The sequence below is a fragment of the Xiphophorus maculatus genome, chromosome 8 (assembly GCF_002775205.1).
Source record: "Xiphophorus maculatus strain JP 163 A chromosome 8, X_maculatus-5.0-male, whole genome shotgun sequence".
NCBI classification, from domain to species: Eukaryota; Metazoa; Chordata; class Actinopteri; order Cyprinodontiformes; family Poeciliidae; genus Xiphophorus; species Xiphophorus maculatus.
The window spans coordinates 351,278-366,962 of NC_036450.1; the positions used below are offsets into that span (position 1 = coordinate 351,278).

The 15,685-nt window shown below is 40.8% G+C and overlaps 1 protein-coding gene across 3 annotated transcripts in view; it reads left to right on the forward strand.

The window, feature by feature from the left end:
* Window positions 1–3,704: 3,704 nt before the first annotated feature.
* The window catches only part of LOC102227988 (multiple epidermal growth factor-like domains protein 10), a 100,565-nt gene continuing 88,584 nt past the window's right edge, over window positions 3,705–15,685 (forward strand). For all 3 annotated transcript variants that reach the window (XM_023338409.1, XM_023338411.1, XM_023338412.1), the window contains exon 1: window positions 3,705–3,846. The gene's annotated coding sequence lies outside the window, so the exon portion shown is untranslated. The remainder of the gene's footprint in view (window positions 3,847–15,685) is intronic.

Consider the following 15,685-nt stretch of genomic DNA (forward strand, 5'->3'; position numbering starts at 1 on the left):
CAGGGCAACACAGAGACATACAGGACAAACAACCAAGCACACACACACACCTAGGGAGAATTTAGAGAGACCAATTAACCTGACAGTCACGTTTTTGGACAGGAAGCCGGAGTACACGGAGAGAACCCACGCATGCACAGGGAGAACATGCAAACTCCATGCAGAAAGACCCCTGCCGGGAATCGAACCCAGGACCTTCTTGCTGCAAGGCAACAGTACTACCAACATCCCGGGCCACTGTGCAGCCCGGGATGACCCTAGACCCAACAAAAACACAGCATACAAGAAAAAAGATGCTCCAACAAAATAAACACACAATACTTGACACCGCCACCAGGGGTCACCACCGCCACCACATGGAGCCTCAGTCTCTGACAAAAATATACAGGGGTTGGACAATGAAACTGAAACACCTGGTTTTAGACCACAATAACTTATTAGTATGGTGTAGGGCCTCCTTTTGCGGCCAATACAGTGTCAATTCGTCTTGGGAATGACATATACAAGTCCTGCACAGTGGTCAGAGGGATTTTAAGCCATTCTTCTTGCAGGATAGTGGCCAGGTCACGTCGTGATGCTGGTGGAGGAAAATGTTTCCTGACTCGCTCCTCCAAAAAACCCCAAAGTGGCTCAATAAATATTTAGATCTGGTGACTGTGCAGGCCATGGGAGATGTTCAACTTCACTTTCATGTTCATCAAACCAATCTTTCACCAGTCTTGCTGTGTGTATTGGTGCATTGTCATCCTGATACACGGCACCTCCTTCAGGATACAATGTTTGAACCATTGGATGCACATGGTCCTCCAGAATGGTTCGGTAGTCCTTGGCAGTAACGTGCCCACAAGTATGGGGCCAAGGGAATGCCATGATATGGCAGCCCAAACCATCACTGATCCACCCCCATGCTTCACTCTGGGCATGCAACAGTCTGGGTGGTACACTTTTTTGGGGCTTCTCCACACCGTAACTCTCCCGGATGTGGGGAAAACAGTAAAGGTGGACTCATCAGAGAACAATACATGTTTCACATTGTCCACAGCCCAAGATTTGCGCTCCTTGCACCATTGAAATCGACGTTTGGCATTGGCACGAGTGACCAAAGGTTTGGCTATAGCAGCCTGGCCATGTATATTGACCCTGTGGAGCTCCCGACGGACAGTTTTGGTGGAAACAGGAGAGTTGAGGTGCACATTTAATTCTGCCGTGATTTGGGCAGCCATGGTTTTATGTTTTTTGGATACAATCCGGGTTAGCACCCGAACATCCCTTTCAGACAGCTTTCTCTTGCGTCCACAGTTAATCCTGTTGGATGTGGTTTGTCCTTCTTGGTGGTTTGCTGAAGGACGCACCAAGATACACGAACATAACATACACAATGTACCATAGTTTTTCTGATATCTTGTCCCAGTAACTCAAATCACACAGATTGAGGAAAAATTCCTGATAGTGTTCTTGCTGTCTTGGTCACAGATGCGCCAGCAAGATGTGTACCAACAATTTGTCCTCTTTTGAACTCTGGTATGTCACCCATAATGTTGTGTACATTGCAATATTTTGAGGCTCTTACCCTGCTAATTGGACCTTCACACTCTGCTCTTATTGGTTCAATGTGCAATTAATGAAGATTGGCCACCAGGCTGGTCCAATTTAGCCATGAAACCTCCCACACTAAAATGAGAGGTGTTTCAGTCCAACCCATTTCATTGTCCAACCCCTGTACATAAACAGCCTGAATAAAACAGTAGCATCACAACAACAAATACAATACAGCAGTGGAGAATGAAGATCGTCTGCAGCACTAAGTTCATGGGGGTGCACATAACACAACCTTGGCTGGACATATCATATCAATTCCCTGGTGAAACAGGCACAGCAGCGCTTTCACTTTCTGAGATGAATGAGAAGAGCTTCGTTCCCCCCTCCCATCCTCTCCACCTTCTACAGAGGAACCATTGAGAGCCTCCTGACCAGCAGTATTTCCATCTGGTCTGGGAGCTGCAACTTGTCAGACTGGAAGTCTCTGTGAAGAGTGGTGAAGACAGCGAAGAGGATCATTAGGGCTCCACTCCCCCTATCCAGAACATTGCACACAGACACTGCTTAGCCAGAGCAAATCAGATCCTCTCTGATTCCACCCATCCTCTCCATGGTCTGTTCATCCAGTTGGTATCTATCAGAAGATTCCACATAATCTGCTGTAGAACAACCAGACTAAGGGTGTATTCAGACCAGATAGTTCGGTAGACTTGGTTCTATTGGGGACTAAAATTGCAACATTTGTTACATTTTCAGAACTGTAGTTCGCGTTCACACAGCACTGAGGTAAACGACTAAAACTAACTGAAAAACCTGTTCCCCCCGTCGCCTGTGGTGGCGCTGCACCAGGAACTACTGAAGGAATCGGACACAAAAACCTCTGAAGAAGACACAGAGGCAAGTACTTTTCTGTAAACAAAAATGGAGCTGCGTGTAGTTTTAGTAGTTTTAGAATTTCTATTTTGTCTGTGGCGCATGTACCAAAGAAACAACTTTCAATGATGGACTCAGGAAGAGGCGAAGATGAGTCAGGGCATTTATCTCCTCTTCTCCACACATCTGACCACAGGCCATTTTTTTTGCTAATGGTGAAAACATGTGTTTATTTTGATTGTATTTACCCAGAATGCCCTGCGCTATAATCCATTTCCTGTTTTTCTAACGGTCTCTAGTCAGGTTGCATTCAGAAAGGTTTTTTACGGTGTTAGAATCCACTTCAACTGGAACCAGACCGAGGTTTTCATAAAGATCAGAGTTCGGTTTTTAAGTCCGTTTAGGAATTCAAATTTGCATTCAGACCTCCCCAAAAACTCAGAATTCGTAGACAAACAGATTAGAGTCTAATTAAGGACTCTAATCCTGGGTTGGTCTGAATACACCTTAAGAAACAGTTACTTCCCATTGGCCATCAGATTGGTCAACACCAAAATACCCTCACTAAGACTGTTTGAAAGTGGTAAGTTACATATGTATTTATTTATATATTTATAGGCACATTGATTTTTCTGTGTGCTCCGGTGGCCAGGTGTGGTGACATTTTGTTGCCAATTTCACTGTCTTTGTGGAACGACAATAAAATGAGTATATATTTTCCACGTTATTATTGCAACGTCAAAAACAAAATAATGAAATAAGATTATAATTAAATGAAAGTTACTTTAAGTTTCAGTGTATGCATTCCTACATTATTTAATTGACTTTTTGTGCATGTTACGGAATTATATATTCTTACAGGAAGCACCTTTCAACAAGGTAATTTCACTTGGACTAAACATAGATGGAAATAGGATGAAATCTTATCCATTATATGATTTCATCATATCATATGATGTCATTACTGACTCGCGCATGATTGAGCATGTCAGTGATGACTGACTCATCCATTGACTGAATTAGGTGTAGATGTATTTAGCTTCTACATTGAAATCAGGGCTTCTGTTCAGTCATTTTTGGATTACAGAAAAATGCATGTATTTTTTCGTTTCTAATTTCATCCATGTGTAAGTGGGCCTTTAATGAATCATCCTTGTGAATTAGTAATTTGTTCATTTATTGAATATTTTTTAAATTACAAAATCGTAGATTTCAACTCAACAGACTGTGGAAGATACGGGAAAGATAGAGAATGCATGAGCTTTCTCTTTCGTGACGTCACATGAGTCACTCGGTGTTGAGTGAAAACAGCGCTGCAAACTTCCAGGGCTGCAGCTTGGAGCTGATGTGTATCGTCTGTATTTAGCTGCTGGGTAGATCGCGATCACTGACACAAAGTCTGGGCTTATTTATCCTTGAGCTTAACGTTTCCCGGTAAGTTGAAAGTTTTTCTCTAAAGTTTGGAAGTGCTTGCATGTGAAATCTCTGGAGGACAAGACAGGCGGAGACACCGATGGTTACTAATTGTGAAATAACAATTGTGACATTGCGAAAGAAAAAACTTTTAAGAATACAAATTAATACGTACATACTTTAAAAATAGTTTCTGGAACTACAGACGCAAAGATGTTTTGTTCAACTCTCTCTCTCAGGTTAGAGATACAAATACCGCCGCTTTTCCTCTTCCAGACGGACTGCTTCCATCTCTCTCTCTCTCTCTCTCTCTCTCTCTCTCTCTCTCTCTCTCTCTCTCTCTCTCTCTCTCTCTCTCTCTCTCTCTCTCTCTATCTATCTATCTATCTATCTATCTATCTATCTATCTATCTATCTATCTATCTATCTATCTATCTATCTATCTATCTATCTATCTATCTATCTATCTATATGCCTAGGAGTTTCTGAACATCATGGCATGGAATGCATCCCAGTTTTCCATGACATGTTCATTACAAAACATCTCACTTGCACTGCTGAACCTGGTTTATTAAGCTGAATTCTCAGGGAGTCATTATAAGCAACCGTATGCTTCTGCATGCTAGCTTTTTTCATTCTGTAGATCGATTGAGTTTTCTTTCTAGATGCAATTTTAAATATTTCCATAATTTGTGTATTAGGTTCTATAATGAGTTGTTCCAGGTCATATTTATTTTAATTGAAAATATTCTAAAAATTGAGTATCATCAAGTTTATATTGTTTAATTAATTCTGAAAATGAAAGGAATTTACTATATCTAAAAATAAGTTCAAAATGTGTTATGCCTTTAGAGCAGTGGTCCCCAACCACCGGCCGCGGACAAATTGGTACCGGGCGCGCAAGAAATAATGAACTACTTCCGGATGTTTTATTTTGAAAATCCTAAACCGGATTTTACCCGTTACGTCTTGCGCGTCAAAATTGAGACAACTTGCAGCAGAATGAGTAACAAAACATTCTCAAAACATGTCCCCTCCTCCCCCACCCTCCCAACGACGGTGTCGGACTCCATACTTTAGTCACTATTCTACCAGCTGTAAGAGCGGAAATAGTCTTTATGGAGTTGTCTTTTACTGAGGAAATCTGGCGCCATAAAAGGTCAATTTAACTTAGCCTCCCAACTTCCCTTATGTACGAAGCCGAAGTGAGACAGAAAGAATATCTGGGAAATAAACTGTTTGGATAGATAAGGATAATAATTGGCTTGTGTTGCTCTTTTGAAACGGAGCAGATGTTGGAGGTCAATAGGTCTGAATATTCCCAAAGAAACTCCAATACACACTCATTTAAAAGCTGATGAAATTCTTACATAAGGACACACATCAAACACGGGCAGTAATGCTATTGGTCAAAACTTACCAACTTACACCAATGAAAATGAGATTCTATAAAACAGACTGACTCTAAGAATACGATGAGATTTTGGGGAGATTTTTGAGATTTGACTTTGTACTGTAAGATGATCTGTGGAACAGTGTAATACATCTCCACCCGCCGTGGCAAAAGGACTTGTCTCTGAGTATTATTTCTTATCTATAAATATAATTAAGAGTTAAGACCTTTTTCGATCCTACACAGCACATGAAAGTGGTAAATTTATCCATTGTTTCAAGTTGTTTTGTATTGATTCTTGAAGTGGTATGAAATTAAGATTAAACAAATCTGACAATTTAGGAGATCATTTAATCCCAAGGTACGAATTGTGCATAAAGGAATAGGTATAGTTTGGATTGTCTCATCCCATTTTAAATTATTTAAAGGTAGAACTGCAGATTTATTCTAACTTAATGAGTAATTAAATATTTTTGAGAATTAATTAATCTGATTGTTTCAATCATTAAAGAATATGCAGTAGTAATAAGATATCGTCAACATATATACAAATTTTATATTCTGTTGCGTTAATTGGAAAACCTTTAATATGAGAGTTTTGACGAATTGCTGCTGCAAGGGGTTCAATGAAAATGGAAAACAAAGATGGAGAAAGTGGACAACCCTGCCTTGTGCCTCTTTGTAAAATGACATTCTTTGAAATTATATTGTTGGTAGTAACAGTCGCTGCTGGTAATGTATAGAATAACTTAATCCAATTAATAAAAGAATCTCCAAATCTAAACCTTCTCAATATTGAAAACAAAAATGACCAATTTACTTCATCAAATGCTTTTTCAGTATCCAAAGTTACAATGGCTGAGTCTTGTTTATTTGTTAAAGCCATTAAGTTCAACAATCACCGTATATTATACTATTTTTAATGAAACCGGTTTGATCTGGATGAATGAAGGATGAGATGACTTTCTCAATTCTGATTGTTACTGCCTTTGTGATAATTTTCATATCTGTATGAAAACTTTCTCAATTCTGATTGTTACTGCCTTTGTGATAATTTTCATATCCGTATTTATTAGTGAGAGTGGACGATAGCTAGAGGTGACCGTAGGACCTTTGGCAGAACTCTAATAGCAGCTGTATTTAAATTTTTATCCCAAAAATGTTTATAAAATTCAGCTGGAAAACCGTCCGGTCCTGGTGCTTTATTGTTTGGCAGAAAGTGTATTGCACTGGTTAATTCTTTTTCTGTTAGTGGAGCTTCAATCATACCAATTTATTCATCTGTCAAATGCAGTAGATCAATATTGTTTGAGAAAGAGTTCATTTCTTCTTGGGAAGGATTATTTTCCTCAGAATACAATTTGGTGTAAAAATCTTGAAAAACATCATTTATTTCGTTCAGCGACTGGATCGGTTTCCCTGCTGAATCTTTAGGAACAGAAATTATATATTTTTCTTTGTTCTTTTTCAGTTGATTGGCCAAATATTTACCAGATATGTCACTACAGTGAAAGTTGTCTTGTTTAAGTTTCTGTAATAAAATATTAGCTCTCTTGTTTACAAGTGTATTTAGTTCATATCTTAGCTGACGTATTTTCTCTTCAGTTTTTTTCTGTTGAAATGCTTATTTCCTCTAAATTCTTAATTTCTGTCTCTAGCTGAGTTTGTTTTTCACTTTCCTCCCTTTTCTTATGGACATCATATGCTATGATTCTGCCTCTTAATACAGCTTTCCCTGTTTCCCATATCAATGATGTTGCAGTATTTGGTGACTCATTAGTCTCGAGGAAGATAAATGAGTCACTTTTTTAGGTATTTATCACACTATTGGTCTTCCAATAGTGGTAGATTAAGGTGCCATCTGAAAAACTTGGGAGGTTGTTTTTCTACATTCTAAGAGATAGATATGGGTGCATGATCACTGATCACAATCGAGTGTATATTAGTGTTTGTTACGTTTCCCATTAAGGAATTGCTTATTAGAAACATATCAATCCGTGAATATGAATGATGGACAGAAGAGAAAAAAGTAAATTCTTTGGAGACTGGATGTAATGATCTCCAGCTATCACTAAGGCCAAATTCACTCTTATATTGTTAAATTGTTTCTGAGATCTAGTTTTCTTATCAAGGAATGGGTTTAATACTGTATTAAAGTTCCCACCTATTATTATTTGTCTGAAAATTCTGAAAATACTGTAAAGAAATTTTGAAAAAATAATGGGCTATCTGTATTTGGACCATAAATATTGGCTATTGTTAGTGTCTGATTGTACATAGATATATTAATTATTATACCATGTTGTGAGTCGGGGTTTTGGGTTTTGTGTGGGGTTTCCATCTCCTTCTACCTGTTCAGGTTCTCCACCAGATGGAGCCTTGGAGCTGCTGTCACCAGAGGGCAGATCTGCTAATTATCATACACACCTGCAGAAACGTTGTCATTTTTCTGGCTTTAAGAGGAGTGAGACGTCAGTCTTTCGATGCCTGAGTGTTCACCTATAATGGTACTCTGGCCACACAGTTTGCCTTATCTGTGTTTTCTCTAGTTCTTCATAGATATTTTTTGGACTTAGCCCTCTGATCTCAATCCAAGGTTCTCAAGACCTGAGCTCCACTTCCAGTGTCCTTTGGGTTTCTCTCATGAGTCTCACAATCATCTGACCTTTTCCTGGTTCCTACCTCCATGACTGATGTCCTACTAGCTCCTCTTCTTCAAGCACCAGTGTTACCTGTCCGCCCTCCAACCTCACCACCATGAGTGGATCGCTGTCCACTCACCTCTCTAATTACTCTACTTCCAGTGTACATGTCTTCCCCAACTCTCCAGTGAAAGAAAAACCACAGAAGACCCATTCATTCATAACTGTTTATTTATTCAATAAAACTTTTTTCACTTTTCATTTTGCCTCCCAAGAGTGTTCTGCATGTGGGCTAAAAGCCTTCCAAAAACCATGACAGAACACTCAGGCCAAACTGACCCAACGGACGCTCTCGGGAAAGCTCTATCAGAACAGAACTCTCTCATTCAGTCTCATGATTCCTCTCTCAGATCTCTCAGTGAGCAACAAGCTCGAACCAATCAGCGTCTGGAGCAATTAACCAATCTGTTACAGAATCTTCAACTGGCTTCTCCTCCTTCCCTCCTTCCCCTGATCAAGCACCATCTTTAGCTCCTCTCACTCATCCTGCAGTTGCAGCCGCCCTACACGATGTCCATCCTACTTCACCAGAAAAATATGCAGGTGATGTAGGCCGTTGTGGGGATTTCCTGCTACAATGCTCACTGGCATTTAATCACTCCCCTCAGTGCTTCCCCCATGACTTCTCCAAGATAACTTACATTCTCTCATTACTCACTGGCAAGGCGTTGGAGTGGGCGGAGGCCCAGTTCGAAGACGTCAATGATTATAGTTGTACCTGTGATGAGTTTTTGAAAGAGTATAAGCATACATTCACTCAGGATCCTGATCACACTTTTCAGTCAAGAAACCTGTGGAAATTAAGACATGGTTGTAAGTCAGTCGCCGAATTTGCCCTTGATTTTAGAATCTGTGCAGCTGCTTCTGGTTGGATTGATTCCGCACTTAAAAGCCCCATTTTTTCATGCCCTCAATGATCCCATTAAAGATGAATTAGCCATCCTTGACGAACCCAGCTGTCTTAACGAATTAATTTCCCTTGCCACTTGTTTAGATAATCAACTGAGAGAATGCGGTAGGGAGAGATCCAAGAGAACTAACTACTCCCAGGCTCCACCCACCGAACGCTTCTGCCACACCATGCCCTCTTTCTCCTCCGAAAGCTGCAGAGTCTGAACCCATGCAGATCAGCAGAACCCGATTAACTCCGGAGGAACGCCAAAGGTGCATGCAGGCTAAGCAGTGCCTTTATTATGGGACAGCAGGACATTTTATTGCTCACTGTCCCATTCACCCAAAAGCCCAGGTCCGCCCGTAGATTTGGGGAGGCTGGCGGACCATTTGAAAGATAAAGCCTCTCCTCGACTGTTACTACCTGCCACTTTACTATTCAATAACGATTCCCTAAGCCTCTCCGTTCTCATAGATTCCGGTTGTGAGCGTAACTTAAGTGATTCCGCCCTAATTCAACAATCCCAGATTGAGACAGTCTCACTTCACTCTCCACTGGTAGGCCATTACCCCAGATCACTCACATGACCAAACCCCTCTGTCTCATTATCTCTGGATATCACAGTGAAGAAATTTTTGTTGTTGTTTTTCCCGACATCTAACTAATCTGTTGTCTTAGATTTTGACTGGTTACAACAACACAATCCATGTGTCAACTGGTCCGAATTACACATCGAGTCCTGGTCTTCATTGTGCCACTCCACCTGTCTCCTTTCCGCTGTTCCATCCAGCTCCTCACCGGTGCTCCATGATGAGTTGGATCCCCCGGAGCTCTCACTCATACCAACCGAATATCATGAGTATTCTATCTCCAATATCTCCAGTATTTTGTAAAAGCAAAGCTCTTTCCTTACCTCCTCACTTCCCATATGACTGTGCCATTGATCTCCTGCCCGGTGCTCCGTTACCTTCCACTCGGTTATTTAATATTTCACTCCCTGAAAGAGAAGCCATGGAGACTTGCATAAAAGACTCACTTGCTGCTGGCATTATTCGCCATCTGTCTTCCCCGTTAGAGGCGGGTTTTTTCTTCGTAGGTAAGAAAGACGGATCTCTGCGTCCCTGCATTGACTACCGAGGCCTTAACCAAATCACTGTCAAAAATAATTATCCGCTCCCTTTAATCTCCTCTGCTCTCGAACTGGTTCATAGCGCCACCATCTTCACCAAACTCCACCTCCGCAACGCCTACCACCTGCTCCCTGTCTGCCAGGGGTATGAATGGAAAACCCTTTTCAAAACTCCCATAGGACATTTTGAGTATCTGGTGATGCCATTCGGTCTCTGCAACGCTCCCGCATTCTTCCAAGCCCTCGTTAATGACGTCCTCTGAGATTTTCTGAACATATTTGTGTTTGTTTACCTTGATGACATTCTCATATGTCACTCCAAAACCCCGTCAGAACACAAAAAACATGTTCGTCTGGTTCTTCAATGTCTCCTATAAATAAATAATAATAAATAAACTATGCTGCTCAAAAAAATAAAGGGAACACTTAAACAACACAATATAACTCCAAGTACATCAAACTTCTGTGAAATCAAACTGTCCACTTAGGAAGCAACACTGATTGACAATCAATTTCACCTGCTGTTGTGCAAATGGAACTTTGTACAGAACAAAGTATTCAATGAGAATATTTCTTTCATTCAGATCTAGGATGTGTTATTTGAGTGTTCCCTTTATTTTTTTGAGCAGTGTATATGTCAAAGCACAAAAGTGTGAATTCCATAAATCAGCAGTTACCTTTTTGGGCTACATACTCGATGGCAGACAGATACGGCCAACTTCCAAGAAGATCTAAGCAGTTCTTGATTGACCTGTTACACAAACATGCGAACAGTTACAAAGATTTTTGGGATTCACTAATTTCTACCGTCGTTTTATTAGGAACTACACTCAAACAGCTGCCCCCTTAACAGTCCTCACCTCTTCTAAGATTCCATTTTTCTGGACCCCTGAAGCTGGGGGTTGCAATTTTAGGTTGGGGGCCATTGTTTGGTGGTTTCTTCTGACCGAGTCTATATACGCGATGGAATCCCATACTGCTGCAAGTTTCTCTGGAAATGTTAAGCTTCAATATCAGAAAGCCTTTGATCAGCTGTTCAGGATCTTAATTTATTTGCTCTTTAATGCCAGAAAAAAATAGGTTGTCTCTCATGCTCCTTGTTTGTAAATCCAGAAGTGTTTGTTTTATATCTTTATTTTTCACTGATGACAGAGTTCATTTGCAAAGTGAATGTCTTGACAGAAGAGTGAAGGCTTTTGTTTTCCTTTACCAAAGTTTCTATCAGTTGTTGACTGAATTCCAGACTATCATGCAATGCTTAAAATTCTTTATGCAATAATTAGAGCAATGGAAGTCTGTTTTTGAATTCAGACAGTTTTTGTTCAATAGACAATAAGATGTCACTCACTTCTTGAGGACTGGGATAGGGTAAGAGATGACAATGTGGGTGAGTTATCCGCTCTACCCCACAGGAACACCTAGTAGAGAAGGTTCCAACTCAAACCTTCTTTTAGAGGTTTGAGTTGGAGTGCTCTGTGTGTTCTTGCTTCTCTTCATGGTGCAGATCCGATTGAAACAATTGTCAATGTAATCCTCTAAGAAGTCTGCTTATTTCTGGAAATAAGCAGGGTTTTCATTTTGCCTCCCGTGAGTGCAGATTCAAACTTTAGAAAAGTTTGAATCTGCATAGAAAAGATATGCACCTTTTAAAGTTGAATTGCTGGCGTCTGGGCCTGCAGACTGGGTGTGGCACTAGGAAGCTGGTGGTAGTAGCTGGTGTTGTAGGTTTTGACCTACAAAACCTCTTTTGCTGCATTGAGGAATAACAGATTTAATGGACAAGTTTGTATTTTCCCACATAGAGAGATTACAGCTGAGTTGATTGTAGATGTTCCAGCCATGCTGTCGCATGCCAGCGTGCGCACCTGCTGCCCCACTCAACTGTGCTTTAAATTTTGCTTTTAAACTAATTATATTGATCCTGTGTCCAGAGACAGAGGGATAATCAGTAGGCCTAGCATCATGACCTCTTTGTTCTGAAGATCCTACAGCTTCCACTTTGTCTTTCTGACACGGCACCTCCTCCTCACCCTGACTCTCAAATTATTATGCAAGTTGGATATACTGTAGATGTCATAAAGATGACATTTTTTGTTTTGCTATTAAATAGATGGTATTGTGTCTCAGGGTTCTTTGAATCACTATGATTAATTTCAGAGACCTATGCGTATTAGTTTGTCAGGTGAGCTCAATTAAAGGAAATCTGCTTAAGAAGAATGTTCCAGATTATTAAGCAGGCCACAGGTTTCAAGCAATATGGGAAAGAGAAAGGATCTCTGCTGCCGAAAGAGAGACAGCAGGCTGAAATCATGGCACCGGCAGCTATTGCGGCATTTCCAGTGACAGCTGCCTTAGGTGCCACAGGCTGCAGTGACCTGCTAGGGCCCAGCAGCACAGGATGCCGGAACAGCCAGTGGCCTGCCACAACTTGGCATAGGGTGCCACAACGAGCTACAGCTTAATAATCGGCAACTTCTTGCTTCTTTGATGTATGTCATGGCTTTTGTGTCAGGCTTTAAATTAATTACTTTATTTTGATAAAAACAAAAACAAAAAAACCCCCCAAACAAATACATACATCCGTCACTGATTCAGTGACATATACAGCAGCTTCTGTGTCAGATTGAATATGAATGACTTTATTAAGAAAGAAAAAAAAGAAACTGTTTTCTTTTGTGTTTCCTCACAAAAGTACTGCATTTCCTCTTAATTGTTGCGTTCCTTCGCAATAAGCAAATACGCCCTTGGTCTATTTTGGATACATTTAAATGTCAGTTTAAAATTTCTAATATATACACATTTAAAGAGCCTCAGTGAAAATGTGTTTATACATTCTTAACTCTTTGGTGCAAGAAAACTGATTGAAAATCGATTTATTTACTACGGAAGTTTATTGTTATCACAAAGGAAAAAAATTAGAATGCTATCATGTTATAAAGTGATAGTTACAGTATGTTGAACAAACATGATAATGTATTGCATTTTATCATATTACAACATAATACTGATATTGTACGAATTTTTATGGATTCTGTGTTTTCCTTTATCCCTTTTATTTACGTACATACACACGCTGCTGCTTACAACCACACTTGTGTGTGACTGTTGCCAGTCATTTGTAAACAGACTGAAACTGATTAGACTACCCTTTGGGACCGCGGGAAACTAAACTCGCGCTACAATCTTTTGACCTCTCTTGGTTACATCCATAAGGTTTGCTAAGTGTGGCCATGCGGTGGATGGTGAATGTAATCTGTGTTTGCTCCATTTGTATGACATGTATAGCTTGTAACATTTCATGATTTTCGGCATTAAAAGCCAGTTTTTACACTTAACCAAATCTAACTGATTAATTGTAAAAATACGTAACCAAGTGTTTTAACACTTAAGTGTAAAACCAAGTGTACACTTGGGTTTTGGTCGCGTCCCAGAAACTTGTTACAGACGTGGGTGATGTACAGAGATAAAAATGATTGAATTACAGCAGAACGTAATAGTATGCGCACTGTGAGCAGGATCCTACATTGAATGGGAATGCACAGAAGGAAACGTCAGTCCGACTCTCTAGATGCATCGGCGTTCCTAACTGATCATCTGGAACGAAGCTGAAATTGGCTACTGGTTGTAGCTTCTGATTCGGGAAATGGCTGTAGGGCAATTATTACGGAATGAAAGCTTCTTCAATCATAAAAAAGGCTCAGATTTGCTGAACACTTTCTGTTCTGCTCAGAGTGTGCATACTATTACTGATTTCAATCATAATGCAAAGCAGCATCAGTATCTCTCAATATTTTAGACCAAGCATGAACATGACCAACTCCCGTTAGCCTCTAGCCTTCATTATGCCTTCACTACAAGCATAATACCGCCACCTTCTGAATATGAAATTATCACGTTTATACAATATAATTATTATGTTATAACGTGATAGCACTCAATTTTGTGATAGCAATAAACGTCCGTAGTAAATTAATCAATTTTCAATAAGTTTTTTTGCACCAAAGAGTTAAGAATATATACACACGTTTTTACTGAGGCTCTTTAAATGTGTATATACTAGAAATTTTAAATTGACATTTGTGACTGTATCCAAAATAGACCAGGGCATATTTGCTTATTGCGAGGGAACTCAACAATTAAGAGGAAACATAAAATAATTTTTTCCCCATGTCTCCTAAGGGGCTCCATAGCATGGCTGTGCTAAATCTGCTAAATGTGTTTTCTTTCTCTTATTTAAAAAAAACAAATAAATTCATTCATATTCAGTCTGACACAGACGCTGTGGTATATGTCACTGAATCAGTGACGCATGTATGTATTATTGTGCTATTTTGGGGCATACGTCAAACAAGCAAGAAGTTGACGTTATTAAGCTGTAGCTGGTTGTGGCACCCGTTGCCAGGTTGCGGCAGGCCACTGGCTGGTCTGGCACCCTGTGCTCCCTGGATATGTTCTCGGAGTGTGTTCTGGGGAATTGGCAGGAGTGCTGACAGACATATTCAATCTGTCTCTGGCCCATGCTGTGGTACCAACCTGCTTCAAAACCACGTCCAACGTCCCGATACCCAAAAACTCCAACCCATCAAGTCTCAATGACTACCGCCCGGTGGCCCTCTCTCTGATTATCACAAGGTGCTTAGAGCAGCTTGTCCTGGCACACCAGATCTTGTCTGCCCCCTACCCTGGACTCTTACCAATTTGCATACTGCCAAAACAGGAGCACAGAGGATCCAATTTCCATAGCGCTGCACAATGTCATCTCACACTTGGACAGTTAAAACAACATCGCTAAGATGCTGTTCATAGATTTCAGTTCGGCATTCAACACAGTTATCAAAACTCTTCACAAAACTCGTTGACTTAGGCATTAGTCCCCTTATGTGCAACTGGTTACTGGACTTCCTGACCAGATGACTCCAACATGTCCGGCTGGATAACTGCTCATCTGCCATCACCATAAACACCGGGGTACAAACAAGGCAGTGTGATGAGTTCTTTCCTCTACTCCCTTCTCACCCTGACTGCAAACCTGTCTATGGTTCTAATACCATCATCAAGTTTGCAGACAACACCACAGTGATTGGCCTCATCAAAAACAATGATGAGACTGCCTACAGGGAGGAGGTGGATTGTCTGGCTGAGTGGTGGACTTCAGGAGGACCACTGACCCTCATTCACCCATTCACATCAAAGGGATGGTGATGGAGCGTGTGACCAGCTTCAAGTTCCTGGATGTCCACATCTCAGAGGATCTCACCTGGACAACCAGCTGTTCCAAGCTGGTCAAGAAGGCTCACCAGTGCCTCTTCTTTCTGAGAACTCTGAGGAAGAACCAACCATCCTCGAACATCCTGGTGAACTTTTACTGCTGCACCATTGAGAGTATCCTGACCAATGGCATCAGCTGCTCTGCCTCGGACCAGAAGGTGCTGCAGAGGGTGGTGAAAGCTGCCCAGCACATCACCAAAGCACCGCTTCCTGCCATAGGAAACATCTACAAGAAGCTGTGTCTGAAAAGAGCTGGGAAAATCATCAAAGGCTGCGTTAACACTGCAGCCTGAAGTGACCCAATTCCGATTTTGACGTAATGCGACCTGTATACTATCATTTGATGAAAGTCTGAACAGCACAGAATGCGACCCATATCCGATACGTATATGATTCAAATGCGACCTAACTTCCAAGTCGCATTCATCCGAAATGATCGTCACTGACACTGGACAAATGTCACTGTTCTGCGTCCT